General features: G+C 39.5%; 1 protein-coding gene across 6 annotated transcripts in view; it reads right to left on the bottom strand.

Moving 5' to 3' along the window:
• Positions 1-6,070, bottom strand: part of HIVEP3 (HIVEP zinc finger 3) — an 81,100-nt gene extending 75,030 nt beyond the window's left edge. For 3 of the 6 annotated variants that reach the window (XM_072420848.1, XM_072420826.1, XM_072420889.1), the window contains exons 1-2: positions 5,844-6,070; positions 3,619-3,713 (exon numbers count right to left, since the gene is read on the bottom strand). The gene's annotated coding sequence lies outside the window, so the exon portion shown is untranslated. The remainder of the gene's footprint in view (positions 1-3,618; positions 3,714-5,843) is intronic. The other 3 variants (XM_072420857.1, XM_072420837.1, XM_072420863.1) reach the window with 3 other exon arrangements.
• Between the last annotated feature and the right edge of the window lie 14,311 nt (positions 6,071-20,381).

Genomic DNA, 20,381 nt, shown 5'->3' with positions numbered 1-20,381 from the left:
AAAGAAAGAATGACAGAAAGGAGAGGGAAGACTTCATGTGTTACGTGTATAAGGTATCAAGAGGTCACCTGCAGGCACTATTAAAGGAAATCCAGGGCTCCCAGATATCATCAGATTTACCCAGAGAGTTCTTTAAAGAATGAGTAAGCCTGTCATTGATCACCACCCAGTTCAATTTGCTGAAGATGGGATGAAGAGGTATCGAGCTTGACTTCCATGCCTTGGCTAATGAAATTCTACCAGCCAGGAGAATCAGTTTTATCAATTTTGGTTTGGAAAAAGCCATATTCAATTTACCAAATAAGGCTGCTTCCGGAGAGAGCCCTGTATCAAGAAATGAACTTAAACACCTCTTTCTAAAAACGCACGGCAATCAGGAAAAACCACCAGATGTGTAACATAAAGGGTCTCTAGCATCACAACCTCGAAAACACAACCAAGATGCAGACGGTCGCACCATTTTTCTAAGTCCTATACTTAAGTCCGATTCCCAATCCATCATATATTTAAGTTTACTCGTTGGGGTCACTAACTCGTTGGGGGGGGCAGCATTGATTACTGAGATTTGCCCTTTTGTAGCTGCTATGGATGAGCACGTGCTCTCAAACGGGCTGGACATCATAGGTTTCAAGGCCTGTTCCATAATAGAGCTAATAAAGGAGTTCAATTGTCTGTAGCGAAAATGCTCATTAGTAGGTATTTCCTATTTGGAGAGATATTCCCAGGAAAGCATTGACCGAATATCCGTCAGTTCTTTCAACCTCATAAAACCCTGAGAAACCCTCCAGTCAAATAGCTCTGGATTGAGTCCCCGTGGAAATTCCAGATTATGCCAGAGAGGTGTTAGAGAAGCATGAGCAGAGGAAAGTTTTGGGTGGTTACAGTATTTGCTCCAAATCTGGACGGAGTGTAAAAAGGGAAGGACAAGAATAGCAGCCGAGAGGAAACCCCCTAGATCCTAGCCTGAGGGGAGTCCTAGAGAGATAGCAAACAATTAGTAAACTAAGGGCCAAAACCCATAGATGATAGGACCAGATTGGCCTATAGTTAGCAATCTCTGGAGGAGTCTTTGCCTGGTTTGGGGTTAACACTTTGCAACATGAAGCAAATGGAGCGTTTATGAGGGTGCAAAAGGAAAAAAAAAAAAAAAAAACTTGCTTGATTGAAGGGTTATCCGCAAAGTAGATAGGGGCAGGATTGCAAAACAATTGCTGAACTAGGACATCAAAACGCCATCGGCAGGTGGTGAATCTTAATCAAAAAAAAAAAAAAAAAAAAAAAAAAAAAAAAAAAAAAAAAAACAGCCAGAATGATACTTCTGGGTGTCTTCTGCGCTTGCTTCCCACCCACTTTCACTCTATGCCAAAGTGGGTAAAGTATGGTTGGTGCTCTGCATCTGAGGTGGACGGAGTGTCCTCCTTCGGAAGAAGAACCAGATCTTTAAGGAGTTGTTCGTCATTGGAGAGAGAGGAGAAAGAAAAACCTTTTCCCTGCAGTTGAAAAAATAATCTGCGTGGGAACGCCCATCTGTATTTAATCTTGTGATGAATGAGAACCTGCAGTAAGGGTTTTAGCGCCCTCCTACGTTGGATCATAAATGGCATTAAGTCAGACCTTCCATCTCAATATTCTCCAGGACTCTTGTTACTTTCATCATCGCTTCTTTGGTTGCATAATGATAAGGCTTAACTATCACATCCCTGGGGGGGCCATCCAGTCTAGGTGCAGGGGAGTCCCCTGAGATAGGATGCTGAATCTGGAGCCCGAGACCTGAGGTAATACTGTGGGACTAAAGGTCTCAGCATCCCCACTGGGGCTGGCTGGAGAGCTTGATTCTAATAGTGCTGGGGAAGCTATGGGGGAAGCCTGAGAAGGCCTGTGGTCTGGGGGGGAAATGCCTCACTTAAATGCTGGCTGGGGATGATTGAGGGGAAGCTTCCTCGCACCCTCTATCCACAAAGCTCCTAACTTGTGTGAAGGCCCATTTATATTGGGAAGCAGAGTGTGCAGCAGCGTGCTCCTCTCTAGTGGCGGCCATCTTGGATGCCGGCCGCATGGATTGGAACCGTGGAAAACGGTCTTTTGTTTTAGTTTCCGATTTTCCCACCACCCTTGGAGCATGCTCAGCTTGCTATCCAGGAGTCAGATGTTTCCAGTGCTCGATTGTGGCGTGGCTGCTGGGACCCGCTGCAAGAGCCAGTAAAGGGACCAGAGGGCGCCGAGCCATTTAGGCTGCTACCTCCATAGACGGCGGCGCATGCGCAGTTCCCATTATCTTCATTCTGAATGATCTATTGCTTTCTGTCATCAGTACATATGGCATCATACCTAATTACCTAGATGCCAAAATGTAAATTATTTTATTTTCATGGGAGTATCAAAAAGTGAATTGAGGCATTTACTGAATATTAAATCAATCTAACTTTGTTACAAAACCCAGGTAGAGACGGGTTATTTATCTGCATAAAAAGCATTTCTATCATTTAAAAGTAGAATGCCTATGAAAAGGCTTGAAAAGTGTCTTTCGTTGATCAACTGGAGGCCTAAAATATTTTTCTGCACACAAGTGAAAGGCTGAACCCTTTAGTAAATAAAGCTTAAGGCATAGGATCCTGTCCAGGGTCTGACAACTGTGTGATTCAAGGCATTCAAAATTTCATTTTAACACCTGTCCAGAAATAGTCAGGTGTAGAGAAAAAAAAAAGGAAATAAAATGTAGCTTTTTTTGAGATAAAGGATGCTTATTAAGTTTTGACACAAATGTCATAGGTGCAAGGAGAAATTATTGTGGCTGCAATGTAACTGCCAAAAGGAATATGAAAATGCTGGAACATTTTATAAATTCACAGAGTAACCAAGTTATAGTTTAAATAGTTCCATTATCCTGACTGCACCATGGTTTTACAGAAACTTATCTTTTATAGATTTTACAGAAACGTATCAATGGGAGTAGCATCTTGTGGAGATGTGAACCATTTCTGGTAAAAATTAGTAGGTCCAATGTTGTATTTTTAATAACATTTTAGACAAAATATTGCCAAATTACAAAATCTCTTGCATATGTATATGAATGTATGCATATAGCAAATTAGCATAAAAGTGTCAGATTTATGCATTGAAACAAATTAGTGTAGCATTCTGGTATGGTGAGGGAATCAATTACATTATTATATGTATTTATAAACACAACATTAGCTGCGTTTAACAAAGGATTTTTTTCTGCAAGTCATGCAAACTACCCCCCTATCAAGCCTTTGTCCTCACTAGCAGTAGGAAAGCCCTATTCGTATATAGGCGTCCAAATGTCAGGTGTCCTTAACTCGGGGACTACCTGTAATTCAATTTCAAATGTTTTAGGCGTCAGACTTATTTTTTGGAGGCTTCCTGGATGAAAACACCTTTAGTAGCAATTCTTTTTAATTATCAGACTCATTTAGAGTGAGCTTTAGTTTTTGTGTTCATCTACAGAAGACTAAAATTGGAATGTAGTAAAAAAATAAAACAAGTTTAGAATATGGCAGGAGTATGATGGATTTGGTAAATCGTGTTTATATTTTGATATAACACCAATTGTGTATAGCGAAAGTGGGAGGAATAAAGCACAGGAAAGCTACTTACATTACCATTATATTCCCTTCATATGGCAGCAAGGATATAATTTTAAAGATTTCTAAGAGTTCAGCCCTGTGCGAACCAGACAGCCTGTCCTGGACCTGTGGAGAATAATCAATACCAAAATAAATTGTAAAATTAGAAACACTGCAGTTAAAAAAACAATATTGGACATGAAAAGATTTTGTCTTTAAAGTGTAGATGAAAAGCTACTTGGAAAAAGACTCTATTCAGTAGATGTTTAATTTAATCAAGTCCTGTATTTTTTTTCTTCAGGGAAGTAAACCCTTAATACTGTTAAGTCAAAGCACCTGCCAAGAAGTTTCTCAAGAACACTTGGGAATTGCCAATTGCAACTTGATCCAACAGAATTGGTTGTAAATATCTGCACACAAAAGCGGCGTTATCATTTCCCTATACTTTATAATCACATTGTCACATTTTGTGTCGGTCTTAAATCTTTAATTGTCTCACAAAATAATTTTTTGCCATCCAGATGAAACTTTTACCAACACTTTAGCTTTCCTATGTTTCTTGGTTAGACACGGGTCCAAATTGTACTTACATTCATACACCTTTCCAAAGATGGTCTGAAACACATTGGCTGAAGGTATCAGAGTGGAAATGGTTATGAGTTATAACATTGGATCCCCTAGACCACCCTTTCCTGACCTTTTTATATGGGGGAACCCCTTAAAATAACTTTCAGGTCCTAGGCAACCCCCATTACTATTACTATATATTTATTACAGTTTGTGACTCTCAGGTCACTTTAATGACACCAATGGTCTTTTTGGTGACATTCTTCCCACTTACCATCAATGTAATAAGCATTCTTCTTACTGACCACCACACTAATGTACTGTGAGCTGTGGATATAGTACTTACAACAGGGTTTCCAAAAAGACCTGAAAGTTATTTCAAGGGTTCCTCCATGTTAAAAAAGGTTGAAAAAGGCTGGATACTGCTTCTAAAGAACATAGGATATACTCATTATTAATACTATGCACAATTTTACTGAGTTTCTTGCTCTTCATCACAGTACAGTAGCAGAAATCACACACAGTACCTGAAAAATATTGCTGCTAAAACTTTTAGTAACCTAAAACTTTTCATCTATATTTACTTTAGAGTCTGCCTAGATATCCATCATGGATAGTAGTTGAATGGGGTCACAAAATTGTCCCCTCATTGTCAGAACAATAACTATAGATACTCAGGGTTCTCCCCAGGCCCTTTTAGCTGGGTGCACCACCCAGCACTTTTCAGCACCCACCCAGCTGTTTTTGGGTGGTTACTAAAGGTTTTTGGTCACAATACAGGGGCTGCCACCCACCTACAATTTCTTCCCACCCGGGTTAAAAAAATTTCTGGGTTGAGCACTGCATACTGATAAAAAAAACCTAACACACAAAAACAAACTCTGAAAAAAGCAGCAGAACATGGAGAAAACAGGGATCAAAGCTAGAACTGGGTGCAGAGGGGGTAATCAGAGTAATCAATCAATCATCAATCATTTATACCCTGACATTTCTTCTGAATGTATCGTTTATTTATTTGCCAAAATACAGAAAGTGTAAAATAAAAGTGTAAAAAAATAATGAACACAAATTGATGATCAATATAGGATGCATTGTAACTAGATGATCCTGCATGGAGTCAAATGCATTGTAACTACATGATCCTGGATGCATTGTAACTACATGATCCTGCGTGGAGTCTGTAACATCAGCATCTTTATGTATACACTCCATCACACTATTCTTGTTCATTACAGCCATCTGGGAGGTTGTGAGTGATTTCTCCATATGAAATGTCATAAAATAGATTAAAAAATATAGGAATGTGAATTAAACAATTGTATGATTATATAATATATATAATAAAATATAAACACACAACACTATATTGATTATCTGTACACAATATAAATTGTATAAAAACCACAAACACAATCCATTGTTAAGTTTGGTGTAGTGGAGAAATAATAACCATGTGGTAGATATTTACAGCCTGAACTGTCACAACAACAAAAAAGGACTTCTAACACCCCCTGCATGTATACATAATACCATAAAGCATGTCCTGGGGTCACACTTGTTATACGTTGTGTTACACATTGTGGTATGGGTTGTGTTGTGCCTCATACACACAGACACACACAGGACACTACAGAGCGTGGCTCGCTATCATGTACACAGAAAAAAGAGGCCCTGTCAGGCTCCACTCACCGCCAATGCTGTCATACCTCCCAGCTGCAGCTCAGTGACGTCATAGCTCTGCAGCCGTCGTATCCCAGGCAGCCCCGGTGGCAGGTGCTGGGGGAGCCGGGGCTGTCATGTCGTTTTTTCACATCCCCGATTCACACTTTGGTCCCGACCACCACAACCGACACAAATAACCCCTGTGAAGGGGAAGTGGTACAGCCCGCCTATAGCCGCTGTCAGCCAGAGCCTGGCCGCGCCCACTAAAGAGGCGGCGAAAAATAGGGGAAGGCTGGAAGAAAAGGCGCTTGTATAGAACGTAGTATGTAGCTGGATAGCTGCTGGCCGCTGTCATCAACAGGAACCTCCCACTATAGAAATGGTATCGCTCAGCTGCGGGCTAGTCCTGTGGACATTGGGGCGCGCTCATTCTGAATGAAGGGGAAGCTATCGTGTGTAGTCCCTGGTGATTAGTGGGGGATGATTCATCTAATGCTATTACTACAGGGGGTTGTGGGCACTATATTCTGAGGAAGCCTGACCTTGCTGTGTTCTATGAGTAATGCTACAAGAATACAGGCACACACTGGTTATGGTACAATGAGTGAATTGTTGTGCCATGGGATGGAAGGGCGAATCTATATGGAACTCAGCACCAATCATATAAAGAACTTTTCCTTTGCTGCTGATCTGATTCTACAAACAACACAAACCAATTGGTATTTGTAGAAGGAATTTCTGATGGCTGTGTAATACAATAGATAATAATTTAGAAGCCAATGGTAGGAGAATGCATGAAGTGCCTGATCCCTCATGGACAGAAGGAAAGCTGCAGATGTAACATAATAATTATAGCAGTGCTCCACTGGTATAGATCTGTCCCCCATGGATGCCTTCAAACAAACAATGGGGGGCAGTGCCTTGTCTATTTTAGAGCTAATTGGATTTTAGCTTTGTTTACATAGGTAGAGATCATTCAACCCAGTTATCAACTTTTAAAAAAAATACCTTTCAAAAGCTCCTTTTTTTTTACTAATATCCATGTTCTATGTTCTTCAATGGCACCACTGCTGGTGTTTCACTAGCCTGGTGATCCAGCAATCTAATTAGTTGCCTCTTCAGGATGTCATCACAGTGCTGTCTTCTGAATCTTAAAATGATGTCACTTCATAGCCAATAGCAAATGACCATTTCACCCAGGCAGGTACATAGACCCCCAAAGGAAGGGGCCACCTAATTTCCAAGGAACAAAATATAAAAGATACGAGACCCAGCCTATCACACGACCAAGGATCTAGGTAAAAGATAAAAGGCTTTTGTTTTTTAAGTTATTTAGAAATGAGTTGAAAATAGGAAAGGGTGGGCAGAGGCTAATGCTTGAAGTTCAGCCACTTCTGAGAGTGACATCTAGTGATACAGCCAGCAGTCTCTGCCTACGCCAATATGGTCACCTCTCATCACTCCGCAGTTATCCAGGCATCAACATCCAATAAGGGTGGTTTCATAAACTTCAGTGGAAAAATTAAGGAAATCTGAACCCAACCTATCCCAGGACCACAGATGTATTAAGTAATATGAAAAGGTGGAAGTACAAAGGGATAGGGGGCAGATAGTTTCAACTTGTAATCAATGAAGTTTAGTAGACCTACACATTTACTTGTCATATGTTAAAATTTGAGGCTATTAATGGTTGAGATAACATACGTGACTTGAAACTGACAACCATTGTTTTAAATATGTCATTATTTTAAGAAGGGGAAATGGCAGTAACATTGGAATAAATAAAAACCAAAGAACTTAAATAGTAGAACCAAAGGTATAGTGCATAGATCACAGTATACTAACCACATATTACAATAAGTACTCACAATAAGCATTCTCTTCTTGGGAAGAGAGTTGATGGATTTGTGGACAAAGTAAGTAGGCCCTTATTGCATCAAGTCAGGATAACTGTGCTGTTTATTATAAAGCTTCGCATACAATCTCTAGAACGCTGCTGCAATGGTATTAATGTGGCAAAGCCTCTGGATCCAACTTATCAACAATCTGAAAAATGGGTGTTCTCCCATTACCCCCAAAGAGTATTGACTAACATTCTACCACCTCCTATTACCAAATTTAAAAAAACATTCAAAACATTTGGCCAACATGACCTTAGCCTTCACCAAGCAAATGAAGGACAACCTTTCTCAAAGGGTTATCATTCCCTACCCACATTGCTGTCAGTACGTTTATTTGTCTTATTTATGTCTAAAAGCGGTACATTGTTTTTCATGAAAATGTATTTTACAGTAAAATATAATAATATGAGTATATTAAAGTTTGAAACACAAAATCATGTAAAAAAAAAATATATATATATATATACATATATATATACTGTAAAATAAATGTTCTTGAAAACAATGTACTGCTTTTACACATATAAATGCAATGTATTGCATTCAATACAGTTATTTTGTATTGAATGCAATACAAATAGATTTTGAATTTCCCGACCTGCCGGCAACGTACACACGCAAAAATGTCACCGGGAACTCCCCCGGTGACTCATCATGTGCTGGACATCGTGTGTGTGATGGAAAATGCGGAAAGCCAGCGGATCAAGCGCTGTATTTACTATCTTTCCCATAGGTTTACCTACCCCGAGTGTGACTCGGGGGTTACCGCTCTCAGCAACTTTTTTCTACCCCTCGGGGTTACCGCTAGGGAGGTTAATGTAGTTTTACACCCTGATTGTGTGTTCCTGTTCCCTTGCCCTGATTTATGTACAGATACTTTTTGAAAAGTGCCAATATTTTTGCGAAAATCTCTTAAAACACAAACTACTATGATATTGTAGAGCATACATACTGGTGTTAGCATGGGGGTGCTGAATCATTTGAGGCCAGCCTAACACAGGCATTCTAGACGCAGGGAGAGAAATGTGAGTAGTTCTAACTCTGGGCGTGCCTGTGCTAGAAAGCTTTATCAGTTTCGCTGGCCAATCAGAAAATAGCCTGTTAATCATCCCTGACTATTTAGCTAGCTCAGACACAGCACTCAGCGTTTGTGCAATGTGTCTCCATTAGTGCTGAGCCCCCCAGCTTGCTGAGCTAACTCCTGTTTCGGTACACCTGTTGCCTAATACAGTGTTTCCCCTGTCCAGCTCCTGTGTTACCCCCCTGTTGCCCAGTCTGTGTTTCCAGCCCATTCCCTTGTGCTGTTTCAGTGTTTCTCTCTGTCTTTGGATATTCCTGTTACCTGTGTCTTCTGCTGCTTCCAGTGTCTGCTATGTTCCTTGTGTCTGTGCAGTGGCCCCTGTGTTACTGGTGTCTATTTCCTGGATCCCTAGTATTTGATGCCTGGCTTGTGACCTGATCTCTCTTGCTTGCTGCCTGCCCTGACCCTGGCCTTCCTCTGCTTAGTGATTTGGTACCGTGTATCATTCTGCCCACCCTGGTGTGCCCAAGGGCCGCAACCTGGCGGTAACCGGCAGCGCTACATCCTCACCATCAGAGGCTCTGGAGAAGACCTGGTTCTTGCTTAGACTCTGTGCATTGGCTCTTCTCAGGGCTCACACCACTTCCGTCCAAGCCGTAGCGCCCCCTAATGGCCCTGTCTCCCCAAGCGTGACAAGCATATTTTACTATAAACCAGTTTTCTTCTCTGTTCAAAATAATCTCGAAATATGGAAAAATATCTGTAGACTAGAAATTTAAAATAGAGAGTTATTTTAGGGAGATAAAACATGGGTACATGCGATTGTGCTGAAGAGATATATTAAACATGTTTTTACCAAGATTTACATTTTTAAAAGTATGTTTAATGTACATCATGAGATAAAACAAATTTATTGTTCTTATTGTTAATTTACAGTACTATCAGCTGAGTGCATAAAATCAACTCGTGGTGAGTCACATTGTGATGACATTAATCTGCATGTAGTAATACATACATTTAAAAATGTGATTCTAAGCACTGGGTAGACGTATTGGAAGACCACAGATAGCCAAGGACCCTTCTACAGGTGATAAAGGATGAATCCTATCCAGCACAAGATCTATCAGATAAATGGATTCCACTCCAGAACATTTTTAAACACATACTGTTCCAAACCTGGAATGGCCTTTGAGGAGGAAGGAATAAAAATACTCACTGAAAAGTTTGGTATGTATGTCTAACACTTTTTAAGTAAAGCTTTAGCAGGCAAATTTAAGTTCAGTTGGGAGTAGGGATGTAACACTTTGGGAAACAATAAAGATAATAACTGAACATTGTGCCACCCTGTTTAAAAACTGGCCTTGCACCTAACAACCGCTATGGTTATTTGAACCCAGATGTAAGTATATCTACAATTCCAAGTCCAAAAGCTTTTCTCTGATCACTTGTGTGATGTTCATTTTAAGGCTGTTTATGTAACCTTTGCTTTTGCAGGGTTTTAACCCCCTTGCTTTCTTTTTTAGTTCCTTTACTGCCCCATGAGCTCTATTTGGTATAGTCACAGTAGGGACATTGTTGGGTGCTTTCTGACAGCCTCTGTTTAAGTACCTGTATGGACACATTACACATGTCTGTTGTACTTTTTATGCTTGGGTAACGTTGGACTTTCTTTTTTTTTATTTGATTGATTATGCTGTTTGTTATTGTACATCATTGTAATAAAAATGTATTGAAAACAAAAGATTGTGTGATGTATGTATAACAATCATTTATAATATTATAATTTTGGGGGAGACCTTTGATAAACTGACCCCTAAATAAATATTATTTAATATAATTCCATCCTGTTTTTTGTTTTAGCTAATGTCAAAGGAAACACTATGATTGACATAACTATTGGTCCCCTCATTTACCACCTTTATCCAGCCTGTGAATATTTCAGAGATATCATTCTTCTGAGATTCAATGAGCACTGCATTATAGAGCTGAAAAAAATGGTTGCATGATTGTGCTGGAGCTTGTGATTGGAAACATGTCTCATTATTTGTTGTAGAGAAGGAAGGAAAGAGGTTGAGTATCTGTCAAATCTTCCTATTGCTGTGAAAATGTTTAATTCACTGGGAATGTAGAGTGTACCTGTAGATTGATTTGTCTAAAAAAAGTCAGGTAACTATAATATAATAAAATGTTAAATGTACCTTTTGGTGCATCAGGTGGGCCTGTAGGCTCCTTTCCACTTTTACCAAGCTTTGATCCACTTTTATCTGCTTTGATAATGACACCCAGCTACAGAGCACATTTAGGCCTGATTTGTCAAAGCTCAATAAGGCTGGAGAGAATACACTGATGAAGATACACTTTCATCAGTGAAACTGGGTGATCCAGCAAACCTGAAATGGATTTCTTAAAAAGTCATTTGTTGTTTGTTAACAAATGTTTTCAATCCTGATCTATTCCAGGTTTGCTGGATCACCCAGTTTCACTGATGAAATTTTATCCTGTTCAGCCTTGGTGAGCTTTAATAAATCAGGCCCAGTATCTCAAGTTCAAATCCAGACGTGTAGTTGATTTAGCCAACTGTGGTTATTTGCAGTCCTAGTAAAGTGTCATAATGACCAAAAAGGCATTATTTGAAGCAATATATGAAGCTCACAATATAAATAATATTAATATTCAAGTTATAAACTTCTTTCTTTACCACATCAGTGTTCTGCACATTAGCGTACAGTATGTGCATAGTTTAGACAGAACCTCATCTCCCATCTCACCTTCCCATTACAGAAAGGAGGTATAAACCTAAGGGTTATCAGCCTTAGTGGGTCTCATAATTCTTTACATCCAATTATTTTTATAAACCAATATGTTCTATTGTAAAAACAAATCTTGTGATTCATGAGGTTCCTAGAGTATTGGAAGCAAAACAGAGAATTAAGAAACTTAAAATGTAGTAAATTTATTAAAAAATCTAACATAGATTAATAAAATATCACCCATGTTTCATTAAAGGCCTTTGATGTCATGCTAGACACAACTAGATATATACTAAATACTACACAACGTGATCCTTTAGGCTGGGTCTACACAGATGTTTTTTAAAACGCATGTAAACAATCCTACTGTGTTTAAATGTGTTTTTATGCACTTTTTTAGCGTTTTAAAGCTTGCCTTTAAAATGCTGGAAAAGGTCTATGCCACGTTTTTCTGCGTTTTTACGGCGTTTACGTTTTAAGTGCTTTTTAAATACGGGAAAAGCCCTATTGAAATCAATGGAAGCGTTTACCTGTTGTTTTCCCACGTTTTGGGGCATTTTCCAGCGTTAACCCCGTGTTTTAATTTTTTAAACATTGCAAGCAACGTTATAGATAATGCTCATAAACGTGCCTCCAGAAAACACCTCATGGTGTAGATTAGCCAATTGGAATGCATGGAGATTTCAAACATGGCTTTTAAAGCCTCAGGTTAAACGCTGGGGAAAACGCCTGTGTAGACTAAGCCTTAGATTATCGTACTTGTCATAGCATTTCATTTTACTCTGCTTTAAATTATAGCTGCCAATGTAAAGAGAAGGATCAGCAGCTAAAGACAGCAATTAAACACGTTTTGAAATGTTACGTTCATAAAGAAAACATCATAGAACCCATCCAGTTACCACCAGCTAACTGCCTGCTTATTAGCCTTGGATGTGATCAGTAAATACAAAAATGACTAAATGGAGAAAAATTCCATCTTTCTGAATACGATAAAGATTTCCTGAGAAATGTTCTTGAAGTAGAAGGATGTGTTATTAATAACTGTGAAATTCAAACTAGGAAAACAGAGAGTGAGCTGTCCGATTATAAAGCATGCATCTTTATCACAGCCCAGAAGAAGCAGTAAATATGCAATACCAATATACTAATTAAATATTCACTGCATCACAAAAAAATAAATATTGTCTGCTACTTGGTCTAATCCATGTGTCCTATACTAAATCAAGTGGACTGAATCCAAATCTGAAGTCCGATTCTGCCTTAGACATCAGGATCCTAAATTAATTAGGTGTATATACATGACTAGCCACATTCTCCCGTTCTGCAGTTATTATGTAATCTCTATACATAACTAACTTTTGCCTCATAGCTCCACGACATTACAAAAAAGAAGTTTAATGTTGCAACAACATATACAATCACACATAATTCACCTTGTTCAACACACATGTACACTTCAGAAGTGTTTCAGGCACTTGCTTTTGCATTTGTGGCTCTCCGCTGTCTCCCGTTGCAGAAACCAGCAGTAGTCACCCATCATGTTGGGGTTGCACCGGCCTTGATATCTTGTTTCCATAACAGAAATGTCCTGGTGGAACCTCTCCCCTTGTTCATCACTCACATCACCTGAATTTTGTGGGAAGAAATGGGAATGTAGGAAATTAAGTTTAAGTGACATTTGGCAGCCAAGTTGATGGTGTGCTGTTAGCATGTTGTTCACAAGTTCAGCATGGTTTTCAGCTCGCTTGTTGCCCAGAAAGATTTGTGCAACTAGCACAAATGAATCCCAAGCAGCAAGTTTAAGTGGGTTGAGTTTGTCTCTGAATGTGGCATAAAGCATCAAATTGCTGATTTGGGGACCAACAAAAATGCCTCCTTTCAGTTTAGCATCTGTTATACCTTTTCCAAACTTGTCCTTCTGATACTGAAAACCCATACCATCACGATTCATTGCAATATGAAGTGGTGGAAGGTAAACTTTCTGTGGATCAATAAGTGATTTTTGCTTCATGTTGGCCACAGTGGCCATTCTTTTACTTTGTAATGGTTGCTGTCATCATGACTGTCCCACAGACACAGAAAACACATATATTTTGTATATCCCAATTGCAGGCCAAGAAGGAGTGCCACCACCTTCAGGTCACCACAAACGAATAGTTAATCAATTTCTAAATCACCTCCATGGATTCATATGTCTCTTTCATTCCCTCAGCGTGAACAAGAGGAACAGAAGGTTTTTTGTTACCTTTATGCAGCAATACAGCTTTCAAACTTGCTTTGCTCGAGTCTATGAACAATCTCCACTGCTCTGGTAAGTATTAGCAACCTAACTCCATCATCAGACCACTCACGTGGGTACAGAAGCAAATGTCGTTTTCCAGCTAGTAATAACCTGCCAACTTTGTGTGACGATCACGAAAGGTGAAGTTGTCAGTCCTTTTTGTAGCAAACTCTCCACTCCTTCTCCTTTAATCTGGAGACTAACAATTCAGACTTCTCTTTTGACAAAGACAGGTCTTTTACTAGATCATCTATATCTGATTGGCTTATAAAATGTGGCTTACCCTCATCAAATTGGGGTTCATAACATTCATTAACATGGACATCTTCCTCCTGTTACTCATCTGACATGTCACTGTCAGTAACAACAGATGTAGGATGGACTGGGACTGGATTCTCTGCATCATGTGGCACTGGCTTCAGAACAGATTCACAATCAGAATAGATGATTTTTGACTTAGTCTTCTTTGAAAACCCAGCAATTTTACTCATAATGAAGTAGCAGTCCGAGTGATGGTCTTTTGGCCCACGCCAAACCATAGGCACAGCAAGAGGCATTTAATTCCTTTTCACATTCAACCATTGTGTTAGGCCAACGTAACACACCTGACAGCAGATATGAGGCACCCAGCTTTTTACCTGATCTCCAATTTCACATCCAAAGTAATACTTGTAAGCAAATCTCACCCTCTTGTTAGGTTCTTGCATTGATCACACGGGTATGTTTGCCACAAATGTAGCAATAATTGTCCGGTTTATTACCACAGCTATGCCTACTCATCTTTAGCTCAAAACAGACTCACAATGGCCTAGCTGTATTATCCAATAAGATGGTTTCGCACTAGAGACAAGCCCTTGGTCCATTTCGCCTTATATACTTATTTCTGACGTCAGCTCACTGACTTGCCCAGACATGCCAACCCACTGCTGGAACATTCATGCCACCAGGGGGCGTGATTCAGCTGAGGCGGCAGCAGGCATAGTAGTAGCTGCAACTGTTGTAATGTTCTAATGTAAAAGTACATTACCCAATTACCGACTATTTGAGCAGCTATAGCACGCCTATAACTTAAAATCTGTATGTGATAGGCAAATTCTAAGTTCAGATTTGGAATCAACACACTCGATATCATGTAAATCACATGTGTTTTACCCAGTCGTTGTTGTGCAGTGTAATGATAAGGTATAGAAAGAACATTGAAGGCACAGAGTTTTCTGGGGTAATATTCAACCTCATTGATTTTGGCCATAAATTTTAATATTTTATTTTTAATATTTGGAACATCGACCTTGATTTTAGTTGGGTATCTTGGGCAGAAGAACAACATGAACCAGTAGTAGGGACAACCTGCTATCCAGAAAACCAGTTGGACAAAGCACAGGTTAACATTAAAAATAATCTGCTAGTTGCTGCATACAAAAGCGAGAGGTATTCATTCACACTCCTATTTGCAAGGATCCTATGTAGTTGTGTTCAGACTAATATCAGTGAAAAAAAAAAGAGTGAATAGCTCAAATCCTTTATAATACCTTTTATTTTCATATAGACGATTGAATTGAGAATACTGCACATTCTATTCCAAATCAAAACATGAGAAAAACATATTAAATTTGTGTTATTCCTTTACAGAAAGGGAAGAAAGGGGATTAGGCTGTCCAAAAAAATTCAGTGTCTGCATTCTGCTTTACAGAACTCAATTTACTTTAAATCACTAAACTAATATTTAGTTGTATAACTAATTTCTGAGAACTGCTGCACATTTGTGTTGCATGGAGTCGACCAACTTCTGGCACCTCTGAACATGTATTCCAGCCCAGGATGATTGGACTATTGATTTTCACAATTCTTCTGCATCTTTTGGTTTTGCCTCATAAACAGCATTCTTACATCCCCCCAGAAGTTTTCTACTAAATTAAGGCCGGGGGATTGGGCTGGCCACTCTGCACTGTCAATCTAGCTGGTCTGGAACCAAGACCTTGCTCCTTTACTGGTGTGTTTGGGTTTGCTGTCTTGTTCAAACACCCACTTCAAGGGCATTTCCCCTCCATTATAAGGCAACATGTCCCCTTCTGTTATTTTGATGTATTCAAACTGATCCACGTTCCCTGGTATGTCATAAATAGGTCCAACACCATAGTATGAGAAACATCCCCATATCATAATACTTGTGCCACCATGCTTCACTGGCTTCACAGTGTAATGTGTTTGGGAGTTGTCTGACAAACTGTGGCCCCTATTTTCAAAAAGAACAACCTTGCTTTCATCAGTCCACAAAATGTAGCTCCAGTTCTCTTCAGACCAGTCAGTGTGTTCGTTAGCAAACTGTAACCTCCTCAGCACGTCTTTTTAAAATTGGGACCTTGCAGGGGCTTCATATAGGCATCTTCTATTTGTAACAATACTCACTTATCATTTTGAACATTCTTCAAATCTTCTGTCCGGCTTGTTCCACGTCTTTTAGGTTTTGGTTGTTACTTTAAAACTTTTGAGAGCATTTTAGCTGAGCAGCTTATCATTTTCTGCACTTCGTAATGTGTTTTCCCCTCTCCAATCAACTTTTTAATCAAAGTACGCTGTTTCTCTGAGCAATGTCTAGAAAGAAACATTTTACTCATTATACCCATTTTTAGAGAGAAATGCACTATAACCAGCATGTACAACACCCTTAAATAAGGGCACCCTTAAACAATTGACCTTCGTTTTCACAGAATGAATTACCTCACTAATTGAACTCCATACTGCTATTATTTTGAACAGCCTAATACCTTTTTCTTCCTGTTTTGAATTGGAATAGAATGTGCAGTCTTCCCAATGCATTTGCATGTATGGAAATGAAAGCTATTATAAGGATTTTGAGCCTATTTCACCTTTTTAACACACTTCTATTATTCTGAACACAATTGTATGTATGTATTATCAGAACATATGGTTGAAGCTAATGTAAAGCTAATTTTGCCAACCGAAAAATCAGTAATTTCATATATATATTGCGCCAATATCTTTCCTCTTCTTCCTACATGTACCTCAATTGAGCCCCCAAACTGAACGCTAGAAAAATGTTGTGTTGTGTTTTTCAACATATGATGTGTGTTTATTGGTGTTTACACTGCGTCCAACAAAAATGTCTGGCATCGCCTTGAAACCGTCCGATTTCGTGAATTCTATTAAAGTCAATGGGCTGACTTTAAACATTAATAGTAAAGCCCCTATACATGTTAGAACCACCAAATTTGCTAGATACGTGTAGGAGAACAGTGGCAACAAGGGAAAAATACAAAAGTTCAAAAGCCCTTGTGGTTTTCCAGAAAATGGCAGGTAAAGTGACAGCAGGCAAATAGGATTTTTGCGTGATGGACAGCGTACAGAAGGCAGCATAAACATTAGGACATTAGGACACATTAGGACAAACATTAGGACAGAAAGGTTGAACTCAACCCACTAGCAACAGTCTCTGCCATCAAAACAGCAGGTGACCACATTTCTAGCTGGCATCATGACCTGGATGACATGTATTAGGAATGACACCCATAAAGTTGTGGACAAGTAGCGCGGTGACATTAGGCAAAAGGATGGAGGACCAGAGACGGAGCGTGGGACAGCGAGAGCAGTAGCAGTGTGTGGCCTCTGGTCAGCTATTGCCAGGGAGACCGCATTGGTAGGTGTCATGAAGAGCTGGGTGTAGTGCATCGTCAATGCCACCCAGAAGTGTGTAATACAATTTTAGTAAATGGAGTACTGGGCAGGCAGCAGCAGGAAGAGGCAATGGTCCCTGAGAAGGAGTGGGGACCACATTAGTAACTGGCATTCAGAGCTGGGTGTAGTGCATCGTCAATGCCACACAAAAGTGTGTAATACAATTTTACTGAATGGAGTACTGACAGGCGGCAGCAGCAGGAGGCGGTGGGCCAGAAATTTAACTGTACCAAACAGCCTTCTTTGGTAAATAGGAAATGCAATTGATTTTATTTAGCTTTAGTGAATGTACAGTGTGAAAAAAAGATGACTAACAGTGTCTTTACTAATACACAGTATAGAATACACTAAATGTGGCACTACAAGGAGCAGCAACTACAATTGTACCTGTGCAGTCAGTGAACAGTAACTAAGAGTGTAATACACACAATATAACTTACACTAAATGTGCTGACTGGTGAAGAACACAACTTCATGGTGAATCACAAGGCCGTTCTTACTTACATGTCCGGTAAGCGACCTGATTCGCTGCGTGATCGAAATTCAAATCTCGCTCATCCGTACTTCCTATATCTGATGTTTAACAATTACTGACATATCTATCATGTCTTGTGCTGTAGTTTTTAAATAATGCAAAAATAGCAAACTATGATTTGCAACATTTGGTAATATTGCATTACATGTTGTTACTCAGATTAAGCTGTAGGAGATAAAAGATAAATTACTTCTACTTGTAATGTTATCAGCAATCTAGCCCTTGCTATGCATCCATATGAGCCATTACTAAAGCTATAAAAGTCATTCAGAATTGCAGCAATACATATTTATAGCTGTATGTGCGATCAGATAGTGGCAAGTAAGGTGTTTCTCTGGAATAAGTACAGATATATATGTACTAAAATGTATACTCTAATAGGAGTAAATTGTCATGAGCCATGATATAAAAACTGTGGAACTTTTTTGACAATTGAAATAAGATTGGATACTGTCAAATATTGCATTGGGAGCTGCCCCATAGCTTTACACTATCTGCAATCATTCTCATCACCTGCAAAAGTATGGACATTTATTTAAAACTTCTAAGTACTTTAATGCAATATGGATTTGTCTTGCACATTGATGTATGGCTCTCTTGCTGGACAGATTTTTTGTCATTTTTTTTTTTGCATAAGGACTATGCTATAAAATGCCCACACATGAAGCTAAGACAAAATAACTGACAGGCCACAAACCAAATAACTGAAAGGGGTACAAGGCATGGCAACACAGATGGGAAATAGTGGTCACATTGTGAAGGGAAATGGGATTGATCGCTTTCAACATAGGAGAAAACCTTCTCTATGTGTTCAAAAGGAAAAGTCAGGCTGGAGTTCAGCTTTAAACTGACTATATACTTGTTAAGGTTTGCTTATGAAAAGAGTTAGTACATTTTAGTCTCCTGTGACAGGGTGTCCCTAAAAAGTGTCAGGAAAGTGTTAAAGGCTCTGGGGAAAGAGTATGTTAATATGTTTGGATAGGTTTTTAGGAAGAAACCAGGGATTTTAGGGCCCTAGAGCCAGCCAAGGAAAGTGAAGGGTGGGCTCCTTGGCCCAACCCAATCCTGATTTGGGTTATATCCACCTGCACTCAGGTGCGAGAGAGAGGGAATTGATCTAAACAGGAAGAGCCTGGAAGAATTGATCAGCAAGAGGCTGAGAGAATTGATCAGAAGGAGGCTGAAGGGAATTGATCAGCAAGAGGCTGAGAAGGGAGCCCGAGAGGGTTCCAGGCTGAGAGAGAGCCAGAGTATTCCAGGCTGGGAGAGAGCCAAAGTGGATTCCAGGCTGAAAGAGAGCCAGAGGGTTCCAGGCTGAAGAGAGAGCCAAAGGGTTCCAGGAAAGCCAGCAGCCAAACAGTACTACAAAGTTGCAAGTTAACAGTACTGATATAGTGTATTAGGAAGAAAGGGCACCTAAGTGAGGTAGCCAGAGGCCCAGCCAGGCTACTGTTTATTGTTTTGTTGTGAAGTGCTGGAGAGTGTGCTGTAACACTTGCCTAAACAAATAAAAACGGCTGTTATTTTGAACTTTTGGAGTCTGCTGCCTATTATCTGCCCTGTAAACATCCCGTTACCATGAGCAACCCCCAGTGATCTACCACACTCTTTAATCAGCATTGTCCAGTTTTAACTATTTGGAGATACATCAAAAAGATTACATTTCACATACCTTTAACTATACACTATAAAACACCAGTCACCGAGCCTCATGGACCACTAAATTCATCATTTTAAATCCCTGCAGACCAATATTATGATTTTTTTTAAAAAGATAAATACATTTGTAAAATAATGATGTTCATAATGGTGCCTGACAAGGACTGTGGAGGCTGTCATTCATTGATCAGCTCACAGTTAAGTGAAGTATTACTATTGTTACTATTAGTTGCATTATCTTTGGCATTACTAAAGAAATACAAAATATTTGTTTGTTTTTTCTCACTCATTATGGGTTTATTTCTTTAGAATCTAAGAGCAAACAAGAAATGATAGTTATCATTTGGAATATTTATCAGCATAAATATGGATGTTATATCCCCTATCAATGCATATAGATAATCAATAAAAAAAGGTTCATGCACAAATGATAGCTAGTCACTCAGTTTAACAGTTTAACCACCCCGGCCATTAAACCCGACCTTGGTTTGGGGAAAAAACACTTGGTAAACAAACATTATATTGCAATCCGATTGTCATACATTGTATGACAATCGGATTACAACTGTAAGAATATACTTACCCGGTCCCCGCAGCTCCTCCGGACACGTCTTCTCTCTTCCTTCTTCTCCCGGCGAGTGCAGTGACGATCTCCGGGGTTTCCCGGTGACGTCGCTGCATGAGTCGGTGCGGGAGGCGGGGCGGGAAATTCAAATAAATTTGTA

The sequence above is a fragment of the Pyxicephalus adspersus genome, chromosome 1 (assembly GCF_032062135.1).
Source record: "Pyxicephalus adspersus chromosome 1, UCB_Pads_2.0, whole genome shotgun sequence".
Lineage (NCBI taxonomy): Eukaryota > Metazoa > Chordata > Amphibia > Anura > Pyxicephalidae > Pyxicephalus > Pyxicephalus adspersus.
This window is presented reverse-complemented; position numbering and strand designations above follow the sequence as displayed.